The sequence below is a fragment of the Bubalus kerabau genome, chromosome 13 (assembly GCF_029407905.1).
Source record: "Bubalus kerabau isolate K-KA32 ecotype Philippines breed swamp buffalo chromosome 13, PCC_UOA_SB_1v2, whole genome shotgun sequence".
NCBI lineage: Eukaryota > Metazoa > Chordata > Mammalia > Artiodactyla > Bovidae > Bubalus > Bubalus kerabau.
The window spans coordinates 43,789,475-43,808,373 of NC_073636.1; the positions used below are offsets into that span (position 1 = coordinate 43,789,475).

The 18,899-nt window shown below is 39.8% G+C and overlaps 1 pseudogene; it reads left to right on the forward strand.

Annotated features, from left to right (window-relative positions):
- Nucleotides 1-845: 845 nt before the first annotated feature.
- Nucleotides 846-17,715, forward strand: LOC129624953 (dihydrodiol dehydrogenase 3-like; annotated as a pseudogene).
- The last annotated feature ends 1,184 nt before the right edge of the window (nucleotides 17,716-18,899 follow it).

An 18,899-nucleotide genomic window follows, 5' to 3' on the forward strand; every position in this document is an offset into this window, starting at 1 on the left:
TTGTCATACATTGACATGAATCAGCCATGGTTGTATGTGTCCCCTTGTCCCGAACTGCTGTTCCACCTCCTTCCCCATCCCATCCCTCTGGGTTGTCCCAGTGCACCAGCTTTGAGTGCCCCATTTCACACATCGAACTTGGACTGGTCATCTATTTCATGTACAGTAACATACATGTTTCAATGCTAATCTACAAGAGTACTCTTAAAGTTATATAACTAAGTACAATGTATAAACACTCAAGAGTCTCTTTGCACAGTTCATATGGTATCCTAAGGCTATTAATAATCTCCAATAAGTATTTTGCCAAAATGTCTTGTTTCTGTATACTGTTTTGGATTTCACCAGTCAGGTCTATAAAGCATAATAATTTTCCTGGTGGGAAATATAAAGAGACAAATTTATTTTCATTTGAGGTTTTGATTCTTTATTAAAGGGTAACATTTTTAAAAATGCTATTAAACACTTTCAGATTGTGTGATTTGTGTATGTGTGTCTGTTTGTACTGTAAGATAGCTTTTTCAACTGATGTTTGATTGACATTGTGGTCATAATAGGAAAACAAAAAAGATTGTTGTTGGAAGTTTCTAGTCTAACTAATGGTCAATAATTGCCCACCCAATTTCATCAGTATATAATACTTGAGGTTATGCTAATAAAAAAAATCAAACAAGTTGACTGTCTTCAAGCCTCTCCTTATTCCGTGGACACTACTTTAATCACACTTCTCCTACAATATACCTGCTAATGTTGGACAGTGCAGCTAGGGTGTGAACTTCCTGTTATTTATAACCTGTGAAGGAAGAAGAAAATATCAATCTGCTTACTCAGAGGAGAAACAGGCAATGGATCCCAAAGGCCAGAAGGTGAAGCTTAATGATGGCCACTTCATTCCTGTCCTGGGATTTGGAACCTATGCACCTCCAGAGGTAACAGTAGTGGTTGTGGGTTGAGATATAAATAGTAAGTGAATGTAACATGAGCGGAAGGGACTTGGGTTGTCAAGCACTGAGTTCCTGGGTGACTCTGGGAGGGTCACGTGGTTCCACCAACCAGGCTAGAACCATGCCCTGTGAAAGGGAAGATAGCATCCTGTCTGCATTCTGCATCAGGGTCAGAGGTTGTGCTCACCTGCAGATTACTCTGGGTTCCCCTCCAGTTTCCATCTCTTTCCTGGCTTGGCAGAAGAGGAGACTTGGCTGTCAAGAAAATTGTCAGCTGCTTTGCTTTGAAGGTGATTGCAACAGTGAGGTTTATCTGTATATTTAATTATTTCCAGAACTCTTTCCTCCTTCCAAAAAGTCATGACACAGAGAAGTATTTGAAGTGGGAGGTCCTATAGATGAGGTGAATGAAAAATAATGGGAATGAATTGTTTTTCTACTGTGGTGTGCCTGCTAGATGGCAGGCAAGAAACATTCCAACTGTGTTTTGCCTCATATTTCTGTTTTAGCTTGGAAACTTATTCTTAGGGAAAATATAATCTCATTTGAAGGGAAAAGGTACTATCTTACAGGCCAGGTTTTGTAATGTTTTCTTGGGCTTCCCTGGGTAGTTCAAATCGTAAAGAATCTGCCTGCAGTGTGGGAGATCTGGATTTGATCCTTGGGTCAGGAAGATCCCCTGGAGAAGGAAATGGCAACCCACTCCAATGTTCTTGCCTGGAGAATCCCATAGACAGAGGAGCCTGATGGGCTATAGTCCATGGGGTCACAAAGAGTTGGACACGATTGAGCGAATTTCACTTTCAATTTTTTTTTTTTTAAAGTACCGTTTGCAGTGCTCGGGCATAAGATGGGCTGGTAAGTCTCTAGTCTGGAAACGAGAAAGTTTGCTGTCTATCTTGTCTTTAGGGTAGACGTGAAAATAGATTGGTCCTTAAACCTTGAGTCTCACTATTCTAATTCATAAAATGGAAAAACATATTCAGAGACGTTTTGTAGATAGAAGACAGGATTTATATACTTTGTAGAGCAAAGTGGGGTGAGGGGAATGAAGGGGCCAGGATGTTACTGAAGCTCACTGGCTCATTCCTTGGTGGTGGTAGTGGTTTAGTCACTCAGTTGTTGTGATTTTTGTGATCCCATGGATTGTAGCCTGCCAGGCTGCTCTGTCCATGGGATTCTCCAGGCAAGAATGGAGATGACACCATCCTAATTTCAGAAAGGGAAGAGGAACTAGAAAGCCTCTTGATGAAGGTCAAAGAGGGAGTGAAGAAGCTGGCATAAAACTCAGCATTAAAAATACTAAGATGATGGCATGCAGTCCCATCACATCATGGCAAATACATGAGGAAAAATGGAATCAGTGGCACACTTTATTTTCTTGGACTCCAAAATCATTGTGGTTGGTGACTATAGCCAGGAATTTAAAAGATGCTTGCTCCTTGGAAGAAAAGCTATGAGAAGCCTAGACAGTGTATTAAAAAGAAGAGACATTACTTTGATGACAAAGGGCCATATAGTCAAAGCTGTGGTTTTCCAGTAGTTATGAACAGATGTGAGAATTGGACCATAAAGAAGTCTGAGTGCAAAGAATTGATGCTTTTGAACTGTGGTGTTGGAGAGGACTTTTGAGAGTACCTTGGACAGCAAGGAGACAGACAAAACCTGTCAATCCTAAAGGAAATCAACCCTGAGTATTCCTTGGAAGGACTGATGCTGAAGTTGAAACTCCAATACTTTGGTCACATGATGCAAAGAGCCAACCCATTGGAAAAGACCCTGATTCTGGGAAAGATTGAGGGCAGGAGGAGAAGGAGACGATAGAGGATGAGATGGTTGGATGGCATTATTGACACAATGGACATGAGTTTGAGCAAACTGCAGGAGATAATGAAAAACAGGGAAACCTGGAGTGCTGCAGTCCATGGGGTCAGAAAGAGTTGAACAGGACTGAACAACTGAACAGAAACAACAACTTATATGAGAACATCACTTTGTACACCTTGATCGCATACAGTTTTTATGTGGTGTATTCTTTGTGGCCTCACTGGTAGACAGAGGTCTTAGAAGCTTTTACTTTGTTTCTTGATGCTTTTACCAGGCACCTTACACCTTTGTTGATTTATCTTCAAACATCTGACTATATAAATAATATCCAAGACTACAACGTTATGCTGAATTCTTTGGGTTCTTCCAGAAAATCAATGAACCTGCATGTGGTCTTGAGGTCTCTGATGCCAACAGTCAACCACTGATTGCCTCATGTTGAAGGGTTCCTGGGTGTCCACTTAACCACTGACCAGGAATGTTCAGGGAAATTGTCAAGCATTCATCACCACACATACAGGACTAACCAAAGGCACAAAGAAACATTTATGTTGGGAAGGTGAAAGCTTATGTCTAGCAATCTTTTATGTGATATTCAGCTTCTATCTTTGTTGCTTATGTAGGTTGCTAAGAGGGAAGCTCTGGAATTCACACCATTTGCTATAGAGATTGGGTTCCACCATATTGACTGTGATCATGTGTACCAAAATGAAGAGCAGATAGGCCAGGCCATTCAAAGTAAAGTTGCAGATGGCACTGTGAAGAGAGAAGACATATTCTGCACTTCAAAGGTACTGTGTGTGTTATGTGTGTGCATATGTGTGCAAGTGATTGTGCCCAGGTGAAAATTATATAATAGGATCATTTGTTCAGTGAAGAGTTGTTTGGTGAACTATGCTTATTGGTATATTCCTAAAGTATTAGCATTTCCTGGTGGTTCAGTGCTTAAGACATGGTGCTTTACTGTCATAAGCTGGGATTCCATCCTTGGTAGGGGAAGTAATATCCCACAAGCCACATGATATGCCCCCCCCCCCCCAAAAAAAATTAACTAAAGTTTTATTATTACAATTTTTTTTTCTTAACCTCTGAAGCTTTGGTGCACATCCTTTCGACCAGAGTTGGTCCGACCAGCCTTGGAAAAGTCACTGAAAAATCTTCAACTGGACTATGTCGATCTCTATATTATGCATTATCCACTGGCTCTGAAGGTTGGAAATTTGTGTGATCACATCAATGTTATATCTTGTGTTAGAATGTTCATCAACTTGCATGGATGGTTGAAGTAAGATTTGTCTAGTAGGTTGAAGGGATGATTACACTAGAGTAGAATCCCCCAAGCAATCATTTGTGATCATCTTTTTACTGAGATTCTTTGAATTCCTTACATGCCTCCCAGAAAAAGGAGTTAAATAATCTGAGAGTCTATGCTTGAAAACTTTCAGAAATAGAAATAAGCCAGTTCTGCACCCAATCCTGGTTATAACTCCTGAGTCTCTGGGAATATCGTGAACCAAGAGTTTGGTGCAGCTGTGGTGAGCATGACACTGCCTTACATTGAACATGATGAGTCTATCTTGCCTTTCACCCTTTCTAGGTGAGCAGATTTGGTGGTTCTCCCTCTGTGTGGGTCTAAGCCTCATACCTTTTTAGGGACTTGGGAGACCTTGCCTACACTCTCTCCTGTCTTTAGATGAGGTCTGTAGTCTGCACTTAGCCTTTAAGAAAGGTTTACTTGGAACAACTGATTTCATGTCACAGAACTCAAGCCATCTGACGCAAAACAGCTTCATGGACTATGTAGATGGCAAGTTTCAGCCACAGACAGAATTGAGGGTTGCAGTACTCTCCAGAAATGTCTCCTTTTTTCTATTCCTTATCAGGGTACTACTCACGGTTTGCTTTATTTTTACTGAATATTTTCCATTAGTGGCAAATATGGCCTTGGGGCAGCTCGAGGCTCATGGTTATGAATATTTGAGAGCATGGCTGGATCTTCCACATTCCATATCAACCTAAGGAGAGACTTGCTGGTTCATATGCCTTCCCTAGGGCACCTGATGCTCAGAGATAAAAGGAAGTCTGATTATCTAGCCCAGGTCAAGATTGCAATTTTTATTCTAAAAATAAAGCCATGTAACTTATTGTCATTCCCAGCTCACAAAAGCACTTCTAAAGAGGCAAGTACAAGAAGGGACAAAATTCACAGAAGTCACTGGAAGTCCGTTTTAGGAAGTAGAAAATTTGTACTTATTACAACATATATTTAGTATAAAAGAGTAGAGTAACCCTCCCTCCTGAAGACATCGCTTACATAGACAAAATCACTTTGCAAATATTAGTATCTAGGAAGTTGTAAATATACCTCATGGAGGTTTAATTCTTGGGAGCTTGGCTAAATATGGAGAAATTATTTTGTGCTATCTCTAAAATGACTGCTTCCATCCCAGCCAGGGGAGGACATTTTGCCAACAGATGAAAATGGAAAACTAGTATTTGACTCAGTGGATTTCTGTCACACATGGGAGGTGAGTATGGGGAAGAGAGAAGCCAGAGGAGGAGCCAGGAGAGTGGGGACCTCTTTAATTTCTTCCACCTGTGAGAATGGGCTGTGGACCATTAGACCCAGCAGTTCATAAAGTCTATGGGCTGTGATGCTGGGTTGTGGGGATGAAACCATTGCTGAAATGTTCTAGAGAGGAAAGGAGGAGGAGATGTATGGGACAGTGCAGATAGGAATCTCTTTCCTTTCATGTGATATGTCTTCTCCAGGGTGCAAAGAGGAGATGATCATTTTTTTGCATAATGTCTTCTTCCCCTCTTTTCTTCTTGATATCAATGTTAATTCTTGATGGATGACACTTTTTACAGATTTTTTTCCCAGCTTTAATTCTTGTTCTATTGCCCATTCCAAGTGACTGTTCACCACCCCTCCCTCCCAGGCCCTGGAGAAGTGTAAGGATGCAGAGTTGACCAAGTCCATCGGGGTGTCCAACTTCAACCACAAGCAGCTGGAGAAGATCCTGAACAAGCCGGGGCTCAAGTACAAGTCCGTCTGCAACCAGGTGAGCAGCTTGGCTCCTCTCCCTCCTGCTCTTCAGAACATCCTTCTTGCCCTGAAGCCAGATGTTTGTCTGTCCTCCCCTCCTGTTTATCCTACATTTGTGGACAGAAGGTTCTAGAGAGTAGAGCCCCTGTCTGGATGGTGTGAATAGAACCCATAATGGTATCTCTGTCTGATAAATTTGGATGGAAAAAGTGCAGAGGACTTCCTGGTAAATCGTGAATAGAACCCAGAGGTAGAGGAAGGAAGCATTTCCCTGAGATGACAGCATGACCAGTTCGGAGGTTGAAAGTGTCCTGGAGCAAGCTTTGTACAGGAAGGAAAACCATGAAAACATGGAATCAGAGGTAAATTAATAAAAAGTTAAATCAGTTGCAATGGGTATTAAGGGTTTGTGTGGGGTTCTGATGGCTGAATCCTAAATCTTGGTGTCGCAGCATATATAAGTCTTTTAGCAGTGAACACAGTTAAGAAATTTGTACTGGACATTATGAAAATCATCCAGGTTAGAGGGTGAAGTTAAAGGCTCATGGTGATGCTAACAGTCTATGAAATATTTATTCATGAATGTCTACTCAAATGTACAGTCCATCTTTTGATTAGTCAATCTCGGACTGGTTCTCCCATCTATGTCCATCATAAATTAACTGTATAAACCCACTTTTCTTTGTTTCTCTGTTGATGTTAATATTTCCAGTTTACATTTAATGATATAGTTTTTCCTTTATCATTTTTTAAACATTTTGTCTCCCTTTGTCATATTAGTATTATGTTTCCATAATATCTGACACTCTTCTCTATTGGTTTTCTACAGGTGGAATGTCATCTGTATCTCAATCAGAGGAAACTGTTGGATTTCTGCAAGTCACATGATATTGTTGTTGCTGCCTATAGTGTTCTGGGATCCCAAAGGGTAAAAGGATGGTACTGAACTATAATGAAAAAAACAGGGAGTTTATGTAAAATTCAATTTTTGATGAGATAATTTAAATCATACAATACTCAGATAACTCTCATAGGCAGAAGGGAGAGAGTGGAGTAGTAGAATGAATTCTCTTTTATCTTCCCATAACCGAGCCAATTTTTCTAGATTGTATTAGCTTGTTGACTCATGAATAACAAATGTCTGCATTAAAATCTATATATGATCCCCCAGTTGAGACCAGAGACACAGCTTATGTCATGATTTACCTATTAACTAATGAACACATTTAAAAAAAATATGTGTTTCATTTCTTTGTGTTGATTGTATATCCTGCAACTTTACTATATTCATTGATTAGCTCTAGTAATTTTCTGGTGGAGTCTTTAGTGTTTTCTATGTAGAGGATCATGTTATCTGCAAACAGTGAGAGTTTTACTTCTTCTTTTCCAATTTGGATTCCTTTTATTTCTTTTTCTGCTCTGATTGCTGTGGCCAAAACTTCCAAAACTATGTTGAATAGTAGTGCTGAAAGTGGGCACCCTTGTCTTGTTCCTGACTTTAGGAGAAATGCTTTGAATTTTTCACCATTGAGGATTATGTTTGCTGTGGGTTTGTCATATATAGCTTTTATTATGTTGAGGTATGTTCCTTCTATTCCTGCTTTCTGGAGGGTTTTTATCATAAATGGATGTTGAATTTTGTCAAAGTCTTTCTCTGCATCTATTGAGATAATCATATGGCTTTTATTTTTCAATTTGTTAATGTGGTGTATTACATTGATTGATTTGCAGATATTGAAAAATCCTTGCATCCCTGAGATAAAGCCCACTTGGTCGTGATGTATGATCTTTTTAATGTGTTGTTGGATTCTGATTGTTAGAATTTTGTTAAGAATTTTTGCACCTATGTTCCTCAGTGATATTGGCCTGTAGTTTTCTTTTTTGTGGCATCTTTAGCAGGTTTTGGTATTAGGGTGATGGTGGCATCATAGAATGAGGAAGTTTACCTTCCTCTCCAATTTTCTGGGAAAGTTTGAGCAGGATAGGTGTTAGCCCTTCTCTAAATTTTTGGGAGAATTCAGCTGTGAAGCCATCTGGACCTGGGCTCTTGTTTGCTGGAAGATTTATTATTACAGTTTCAGTTTCTGTGCTTGTGATGGGTCTGTTAAGATTTTCTATTTCTTCCTGGTTCAGTTTTGGAAAGTTGTACTTTTCCTATACAATAATAATGAGAAAATAGAAAGAGAAATTAAGGAAACAATTCCATTCACCATTGCAACAAAAAGAATAAAATACTTAAGAATATATCTACGTAAGGAAACAAAAGACCTATATATAGAAAACTATAAAACACTGGTGAAAGAAATCAAAGAGGAAACAAATAGATGGAGAAATATACTGTGTTCATGGATCAGAAGAATCAATATAGTGAAAATGAGTATACCGCCCCCAAAAATCTGTAGATTCAATGCAATCCCTATCAAGCTACCAATGGTATTTTTCACAGAGCTAGAACAAAAAATTTCACAATTTGTATGAAAATACAAAAACCTCGAATAGCCAAAACAATCTTGAAAAAGAAGAATGGAACTGGAAGAATCAACCTGCCTGACTTCAGGCTCTACTACAAAGCCACAGTCATCAAGACAGTTTGGTACTGGCACAAAGACAGAAATATAGATCAATGGAACAAAATAGAAAGCCCAGAGATAAATCCACATACCTATGGACACCTTATCTTTGACAAAGGAGGCAAGAATATACACTGGAGAAAAGACAATCTCTTTATCAAGTGGTGCTGGGAAAACTGGTCAACCACTTGTAAAAGAATGAAACTAGAACACTTTCTAACACCATACACAAAAATAAACTCAAAATGGATTAAAGATCTAAATGGAAGACCAGAAACTATAAAACTCTTAGAGGAGAACATAGGCAAAACACTCTCTGACATAAATCACAGCAGGATCCTCTATGACCCACCTCCCAGAATATTGGATATAAAAGCAAAAATAAACAAATGGGACCTAATTAAACTTAAAAAGTTTTGCACAACAAAGGAAACTATAAGCAAGGTGAAAAGACAGCCTTCAGAATGGGAGAAAATAATAGCAAATGAAGCAACAGACAAACATCTAATCTCAAAAATATACAAGCAACTCCTGCAGCTCAATTCCAGAAAAATAAATGACCCAATCAAAACATGGGCCAAAGAACTAAATAGACATTTCTCCAAAGAAGACATACAGATGGCTCACAAGCACATGAAAAGATGCTCAACATCACTCATTATCAGAGAAATGCAAATCAAAACCACAATGAGGTACCATTTCATGCCAGTCAAAATGGCTGCTATCCAAAAGTCTACAAGTAATAAATGCTGGGAACGGTGTGAGGAAAAGGGAACACTCTTACACTGTTGGTGGGAATGCAAACTAGTACAGCCACTATGGACAACAGTGTGGAGATGCCTTAAAAAACTGGAAATAGAACTGCCTTATGATCCAGCAATCCCACTGCTGGGCATACACACTGAGGAAACCAGAATTGAAAGACACGTGTGCCCCGATGTTCATCACAGCACTGTTTATAATATCCAGGACATGGAAGCAACCTAGATGTCCATCAGCAGACGAATGGATAAGAAAGCTGTGGTACATATACACAATGGAGTATTATTCAGCCACTAAAAAGAATACATTTGAATCAGTTCTCATGAGGTGGATGAAACTGGAGCCTATTATACAGAGTGAAGTAAGCCAGAAAGAAAAACATCAATACAGTATCATCAGATCAGATCAGATCAGTCGCTCAGTCGTGTCCGACTCTTTGGGCCCTGTGAATTGCAGCACTCCAGGCCTCCCTGTCCATCACCAACTCCTGGAGTTCACTCAGACTCACGTCCATCGAGTCAGTGATGCCATCCAGCCATCTCATCCTCTGTCGTCCCCTTCTCCTCTTGCCCCCAATCCCTCCCAGCATCAGAGTCTTTTCCAATGAGTCAACTCTTCGCATGAGGTGGCCGAAGTACTGGAGTTTCAGCTTTAGCATCATTCCTTCCAAAGAAATCTCAGGGCTGATCTCCTTCAGAATGGACTGGTTGGATCTCCTTGCAGTCCAAGGGACTCTCAAGAGTCTTCTCCAACACCACAGTTCAAAAGCATCAATTCTTGGGCGCTCAGCCTTCTTCACAGTCCAACTCTCACATCCGTACATGACCACTGGAAAAACCATAGCCTTTACTAGACGAACCTTTGTTGGCAAAGTAATGTCTCTGCTTTTGAATATGCTATCTAGGTTGGTCATAACTTTCCTTCCAAGGAGTAAGTGTCTTTTAATTTCATGGCTGCAGTCACCATCTGCAGTGATTTTGGAGCCCAAAAAAATAAAGTCTGACACTGTTTCCACTGTTTCCCCATCTATTTCCCATGAAGTGATGGGACCAGATGCCATGATCTTCGTTTTCTGAATGTTGAGCTTTAAGCCAATGTTTTCACTCTCCACTTTCACCTTCATCAAGAAGCTTTTGAGTTCCTCTTCACTTTCTGCCATAAGGGTGGTGTCATCTGCATATCTGAGGTTATTGATATTTCTCCTGGCAATCTTGATTCCAGCTTGTGTTTCTTCCAGTCCAGCATTTCTCATGATGTACTCTGCATATAAGTTAAATAGACAGGGTGACAATATACAGCCTTGACATACTCCTTTTCCTATTTGGAACCAGTCTGTTGTTCCATGTCCAGTTCTAACTGTTGCTTCCTGACCTGCATACAAATTTCTCAAGAGGCAGGTCAGGTGGTCTGGTATTCCCATCTCTTTCAGAATTCTCCACAGTTTATTGTGATCCACACAGTCAAAGTCTTTGGCATAGTCAATAAAGCAGAAATAGATGTTTTTCTGGAACTCTCTTGCTTTTTCCATGATCCAGCAGATGTTGGCAATTTGATCTCTGGTTCCTCTGCCTTTTCTAAAACCAGCTTGAACATCAGGAAGTTCACGGTTCACATATTGCTGAAGCCTGGCTTGGAAAATTTTGAGCATTACTTTACTAGTGTGTGAGATGAGTGCAATTGTGCGGTAGTTTAAAATTCTTTGGCATTGCCTTTCTTTGGGATTGGAATGAAAACTGCCCTTTTCCAGTCCTGTGGCCACTGCTGAGTTTTCCAAATTTGCTGGCATATTGAGTGCAGCACTTTCACAGCATCATCTTTCAGGATTTGAAATAGCTCAACTGGAATTCCATCACCTCCACTAGCTTTGTTCGTAGTGATGGTTTCTAAGGCCCACTTGACTTCACATTCCAGGATGTCTGGCTCTAGGTCAGTGATCACACCATCGTGATTATCTGGGTCGTGAAGATCTTTTTTGTACAGTTCTTCTGTGTATTCTTGCCATCTCTTCTTAATATCTTCTGCTTCTGTTAGGTCCATACCATTTCTGTCCTTTATTGAGCCTATCTTTGTATGAAATGTTCCTTTGGTATCTCTGATTTTCTTGAAGAGATCTCTAGTCTTTCCCATTCTGTTGTTTTCCTCTATTTCTTTGCATTGATCGCTGAAGAAGGCTTTCTTATCTCTTCTTGCTATTCTTTGGAACCATGCATTCAGATGTTTATATCTTTCCTTTTCTCCTTTGCTTTTCGCTTCTCTTCTTTTCACAGCTTCACATATATATGGAATTTAGAAAGATGGTAATGATAACCCTGTATGAGAGACAGCAAAAGAGACACAGATGTATTGAACAGTCTTTTGGACTCTGTAGGAGAGGGCGAGGGTGGGATGATTTGGGAAAATGGCTTTGAAACATGTATAATAACATATGTGAAACGAATTACCAATCAGGCTCGATGCATGATACAGGATGCTCGGGACTGGTGCACTGGGATGACCCAGAGGGATGGGATGAGGAGGGAGGTGGGAGGGGCTTTCAGGACCCGGAACACGTGTACACCCGTGGCGGATTCATCTTGATGTATGGCAAAACCAATACAATATTGTAAAGTAATTAGCCTCCAATTAAAATAAATAAATTTATATTAAAAATAGAATAAAATAAATTAATTAAAAAATAAATTCACAAAGCATCTTAAAAAATATGTGTTTCAAGACTCACTTACCTTATGTTTAAAGTTGAGATAATAATATATAACTCCTAGTTCTATCATGATAGAAAAGAAATTCAACTTGAACCATTTTTGTAAGCATCTATAGTAGAATAATGATGAAATAAATGTCTCTTATTTTGAGACCTCTCAATTTTTATCAATACCTTAGAAAAAGTGAAATTTACAAACTGTTCTTGGTCTTTTCATTCAGTTTCTCTTTTCATGCCCTTGACTGTAGAAGAAAAAACACCCCCTGAAAATTAAGGAAAAAAATCCATGAGTTTGGCAGTCCTTGTCTCAACTCAATAATGCCTCTGAATTACCTGTAGAGCTTTGTACACACAGAATGGGAAGTGACACAGTTGAGGTTCTGATTCAGTTTGTCTTCAGCTTAGCCATGGAATTTGTATTTCTAACAAGATCTCAGGTGATATTGATGATGTTGGTCCATGGACCACACTTTGAGAAGCAGTGGTCTAGAGTGAACCTCTTGGTCTGTTTGGGAAACCTACTCACAAATTGAGTACCTAGTCTCAGCTCCTCAGCATTTCTGAATTTCCTTCCAGGGTGAACCTGAACCACTCCGTTCTCTTGGAGGACCTGGTTCTCTCTGCCATTGCCCAAAAGCATAAAAAACCCCAGCTCTAGTTGCCCTTCGCTACCAGATACAGTATGGGATTGTGGTTTTGGCCAAGGGTAACAATAAGAAGTGGATCAAGGAGAATATACAGGTGATGAGTGGGACTGTGGGGAGAGGGTTTCCAAGGAATATCCTTCAAGAGGGTCATTCTTTTTCTGATTCTCAGACTGTCTTTGGGCCAAGGTGAGTTACCTGTTCTTTCTCCGAGCATGAATGCCTTCTGTGTATTCCTGGTGGTTTTCTCCTGCTGTGGCAACAGGAGAGGCATCATGTCTGGAGAGGGTCACAGATGGACAGATAATGGAGGTTTTAGTTTGAGCATTACATTTTCAATGTATTCTGTCACTTCATGCAAATGATGTTTTCTTTGTTCTCAATTGATGCAATTGAATTATTTGATATTTTTAGAACGTTTGAACCACTCTAACAAAATACCATATATTGAGCGCCTGAGAAAAATATTTAAATTTGTTTCTCACAATTCTGAAGCTGGAGATTTCAGTTCAGGTTGCCTGTGTGGTCAGGTGAGGGTGCTTCTGCAAGTCACAGGCTTCTTTTTGTATCTTAACATGGTGGAGGGGGCAATAGAGCTCTCCCAAATATCTTCTATGAATATGATAACGTGATGCTTTTGAATTGTGGTGTTGGAGAAGACTCTTGAGAGTCCCTTGGACTGCAAGGAGATCCAACCAGTCCATTCTAAAGATCAGCCCTGGGTGTTCTTTGGAAGGAATGATACTAAAGCTGAAACTCCAGTACTTTGGCACGTCATGTGAAGAGTTGAATCATTGGAAAAGACTCTGATTCTGGGAAGGATTGGGGGCAGGAGGAAAAGGGGATGACAGAGGATGAGATGGCTGGATGGCATCACTGACTCGATGGACATAAGTTTGAGTGAACTCCGGGAGATGGTGATGGACAGAGAGGCCTGGTGTGCTATGATTCATGGGGTTGCAAAGAGTTGGACACGACTGAGTGACTGAACTGAACTGAAATCTCATGCATGAGGGCTCCACCATCATTACCTAATCGTCTCTCAAAAATTTCACTTCTAACACCATCAACATGTGAATATGAGGGCAGAAATATTATGGCAGTGATCTTTAACCTCCAAACCATTGTGTTTTTATTTTGCATTTCACTGAATTCTAATAAGGTTTCATTTTCATATATTTAATCTTCATGAGATTCTGTTTTGTGAAGTTCTTCAATAGTTTGTCCATTTTTGCTAGGTTGTATTTTGTTTTCAGTGTAGGAGACCATTATTGTACCTTTAGCCATAGCTGTACAGGAAACTCCTCAGTTTCAGGATTTAATTCAGAGATCATTTATGTGTCTCTTGCTTCTGTGGTTTACAATCAGCCTTTACTCAGCTAAGCTGTTGTCCTCTTGGCTGGGTTCTTTTATGAATTTGAAGTTTGGCTCAGAGCAGCTTGGCAGTTCTGCTTTAGCAGGTGGATATGGCTCTTGTGATATGGGCCTTCATATTTCTCTGTATAGTTTTTCATGAATATTTGACTTGACTGTGCCAACTAACCTACTCTTCATTTCAACACAGGGCTATGACCCCAAGTCAGTGATTAGGGAAAAAGTCCTCTTCCTGTCTGGACTCAGATCTGGCTTACCACTTCTAGGAAATATCACTATTCAATGCAGATTACAGGTCAGGCCAAGTCAAAGGGAAGGGAAATTGTCCCCTGCTCAATTATTTCCATGTTTCCATTTAAATTTGGTTCTGTAATCTAGCTGGAACTGATTATCTAAGATAATACGAAAATGGATACATACATGTTTATGTATATGCTAATGCTAAGTCACTTCAGTCGTGTCCGACTCTGTGCAACCCCATAGACGGCAGCCCACCAGGCTCCCCCGTCCCTGGGATTCTCCAGGCAAAAACACTGGAGTGTGTTGCCATTTCCTTCTCCAGTGCATAAAAGTGAAAAGTGAAAGCGAAGTTACTCAGTCGTGCCCTACTCTTAGAGACCCCATGGACTGCAGCCTACCAAGCTCCTCCATCCATGGGATTTTCCAGGCAAGAGTACTGGAGTGGGTTGCCATTGCCTTCTCCGATGTTTATGTATATTTAAATGTAAATCTAAGGTTCCATATTTCCTCACAGATTTTCATTGTCAGCCCAGTCACATATCAAGTTTCCATAAATACATTTTTTGGTGTCTCTCTTCTATTTAAATATTCAGTTTTCTACACTGTGTTCTTAAAGTAAAAAATCAGTCTTGCTTTTCAGAATGGTAATTTTTTATTTTTTAAGAATGTCCTCATTGCTTTTGATTAGCTCTCTTTTATTTAAAATTTAGTATCACTTTACCAACTTCCAGGAAAGAATACATGCTCAAGTCTTTGGTTCATGTTGCATTGAAACACTAGATCACTTTGGAGAAAACGAATTTCTTTACAAAATTGACCTTGCAATTTCATGATTATGATGTGAACTTTTAATTATTGAGGTGTTCTTTAATGTTTTAACAATTTCATTACTTTCTGCACAAAAGCATTTACATAAATTTTTAGTTAGGTTCAATCATAGATAATGAGTAGTTTGATATCAGATTCCTGAACAGGCTATCATGGGGGAGCCTCCTTCCCACACTGCTTCAGCTGAACGCTGTCACCCTTAGGGCGTGTTGGGGAGAGGCAATCAGTCTAATGTCAGCTCAGGTTCAGTATCGAGTCAGGAGTGTCCAAAGGCAATGAATTTGGAAAAAGAAGATTTTAGTTTGTTTTCTGTCACAAGTGATTCACTTAGAAAGATAAGGGACTGATGCACTGTAAAGTTTGTGAGGTGGACAGAGAAGGAGAAGGTGTGGGAAGGAAAGGTGAGAACTCAGCAGAGGGAGTTCTGTTCACCTGGAAGCTGAGGACAGACACGGCTTCCCTGTCCCCTCCTCTTATCTCCATCCAGCTGGAAAATCCTCCAGTCCCCAGTGGGAGGCCAGCTTCTTGAGGGATAGGTTAATGTGATTCTTCCTTCATTCCAGGTGTTTCACTTTGAGCTGACTCCAGAAGACATGAAAACAATCGATGGCCTCAATAGAAATATAAGATATAATGAGATAGTATTGTAAGTGACTTGCAGATATTTCACACATACACTGTTTTCTGTAGCAGGCAGGTCAGTAGGGGAGTTATGCTTTTCAAAAGCTTAATTTTGGGAAGACAGTCCTGATTTCCAGTGTAGAAGTAAACCAGGGGCTTCCTATAGACCTCAGACCAGAGGTTTCCTCCAGGGCTCAATCTCTGACTAAGAGAAATGTGACTGGGTCCCAGGAAAGCCCAGGAAAGAGTGGCCATTGTCTAGGCTGGCCAGAGTGGACATTATGGCGAATTCAGTATTTTGTGCCCCTAATCCTTGGGCTTGCTGCACCTCCTCTCAGGGTGGAGGGACCCAGAAAACACAAAGGGCATGGTGCCTGTAGCCCACCATTCCTTCAGGTACCTGTGAACATGTTTCATCTTTAATTCTTTTTGCATCAGGGAAAATGATTATGTTAATAATAACTATGTAATAATGAATCCATCATGCATTACATTCATGCTTTTTTGTTGTTCAGTTGTGAAGTCTCTTTTGCAATCCCATGGACTGTAGCCTACCAGGCTCTTCTGTCCATGGGATTTCCCAAGCATTTCCCTCTCCAAGGCATCTTCCCAACCCAGGGGTTGAACCCATGTCTCCTGCATGGGCAGTGGGGTCCTTTACCACTGAACAACCTGGGAAGCCCACGGTGATGTTTGCCCATGTACAGTCGTAAAATGTCATGCTAATGTTTTTCTGGAGGGGATCCAGGCAAGCCAATGTGCATCAGTGCTCAGAAGTCACAAGGGACCTACTTCCACCCCTTTCCCGAAGTGTCTGGTGGGTTTTCTCCCTAATGGGCATTTCTTCTCCAAGACATTACCCATTTATTTCCAATTGATCTCTTCTTTGGTCTCTTTTCCCTATTCCAATTCCCATTTCCTCATCCTTATAATTTCACAAAACTGAATTACAAATAGGTCATTAACTTATCTGACCCTCCAGTGAGTGACTTCTGTGTTGTTAGCAGCACATGCCCAGGTAAGATCGGCCGGGTGTCTGGTTTCATGAGTCAACACTAACCCCACTGTAGCTTCTGTCAATCAGGAGTACATCCCCTTGGAAGCCCCTATCACCTGGACTTTGACTTAGTCACTAACATGTGACTCCAGTTGCCTAATTACTGAAGAAGGAGATCAGGACTGAAGAGACAAAATAGAAATTTGGAAGGGAGTTTTAAGAGGAAAGAATACAAATTATTTGTAAAACGAAGATGTAGTTTCAGTGGAAAATCTCAAAACTCTCCCAATTGTCGCAAAGCTGTATCTTGATTCTAAGAAAAGATATGTTACATGGAAAAAACACGGAAAGTTCCTCTTCTGTACTCAATGGCTTTTAAGTTTTCAAAGGCTTTTTAATTCTATGTTCTCCTTCATTAGGCTGTGAATGCCTAGACTTACATATTTTTGTGGGCTCAACTCAATAGCATAGCTCCTGGAACATGGAATCACAAAAAGTGCACTTTATAATGGATTGAATTGAAAAGGACACATTAGAATGAAAAGTACAAACATGGAAAAAAGGAAAACAGCATTAAAATTAATTGCTGAATAGCCAGTATTTTAATATATTATAAAGTAAGAAAATAATGATCCCACTTTGAGCTGTATGATTATTGAGGTGTACATGGTATCTCTTCAACAGATGAGAAATTCCTTAATGGAGACACCTTGTATTTTTTTTTTTTTTTTTGGTAATCAGTATCTGCTTATCCATGGATGTGTGAAAAAGAGTAGTTAATTTGTTCACTGTGACCCTTCTCATCATCTAGGGACAGAAGTTCCATCTGTGTCTGAAATGACGTCCATACTTATTCCTATGAATGTGCCTTCTTATAAATTGTAACCTGAGTCAAACTACCTGTCACCGTGGAGTGAATATTACATATGAATGTTGGTATTGGATGTGCAGGTGCCATGTGCACATGGAGCAGACTCCTGTTGTGTGCTTGTCAGGGGAGAAGGAGGGACGTGTTTGTAAATTTAGAGTTTTAGCCCACCCTGACTGCATCATAGAGTAATGCTCTATGACAACATGGCTGATTTAATAAATGAATCCTCCTCCTTCTCTTTCAGTGATGTTGGTCACCCTGAGTTTCCATTGTCTGAGGAATATTGACTCTCAGCTCTCACCTCTCAGCTCTCATGGTTCTTTGAGAATGTCTTGCTTCTAGGATGGTGAAGAAGAGTTTCATACTTGGTGGAGGTGCTTAAATGAAGTTTCTGAAATTTTGAAAGCTTGTTTTTCATTTTAAAACATTTAACATGTTTTGAAACAAAGACTTCAAAGTAAGAATACTTCTTTTTCTGATAATTAAAATAAACATACAATCTACAGAAAGTTAGGAAATAGAAGGTAAAGGATTGAAAATAAAAATAAGCTGTGATTAACCGTTTTAGTAATACTTTGGTGCACTATCCTATACAAATGTGTGTGCATGTTTATTTACAAAGAGAAGGAATCTTCAAACTACAGGTTGTATACTTATTTTTTAACTGAGCATAATTACCTTGGCATGCTAAGAATATGATTTAAAAAATCCAGCATTATATTTGCTTACTGTAAAGCAGAAAATCTTATTCATTTATTTAATTTCTCATTCATTTGCCTAGAAATTGTTTTATCAATAAATATAAATTAAAATGAGTCAATAGTCTAGTGGAGGCTGAGACTGTGAACAAAATTAGGATTATTAAGCTGTTAAAAATGGGTAAATTCCTGTTGGAGATAATTCTACATAGTCTCTCCTATTTTTGCACATCTCTTAGGCAGAGACACCAACTAGCCTTCATCCCACACAACTTTTCATTTGTGCAAGAAACAGTCTTGCAACATGGTAATAGTGCTCCATACATTTCTCTGGAACAGTAAATTATAAGTCCAGGAAGGAAGAGAGTTCATGTAACATTTAAGGGCCAGCAAGTTGGCTGATGTGGGTGGGGTTTAGTGAGGTGGGGAGACAGGAGCTGAAGAGAGGGCCCAGAGAGCCACTGGGACCTTGGGTCTGTATCATGTAGGTTTTTGAAAGGACTTTTCTCTGAGAGAAATGGAGAATGATATTTTGGGTTTTGAGCACAGTAGTTACATGAGCTGACATGTTTTTTTAAAAGTCACTTTAGTTGTTATGTTGAGAAGAAAAAGAGGGAAAAGAGCCCTCTTTTAGGACTCTACAGGAATTTAGATGAGACGTGATGTTGGCTCGGACCACAGAATGAACAGTAAAAGTGGTCAGAGTTGTTAGAAGAGGGATATATTTTAAGGGCAGCATTCACTAGACTTTCTAACATATTGGACATACAGTG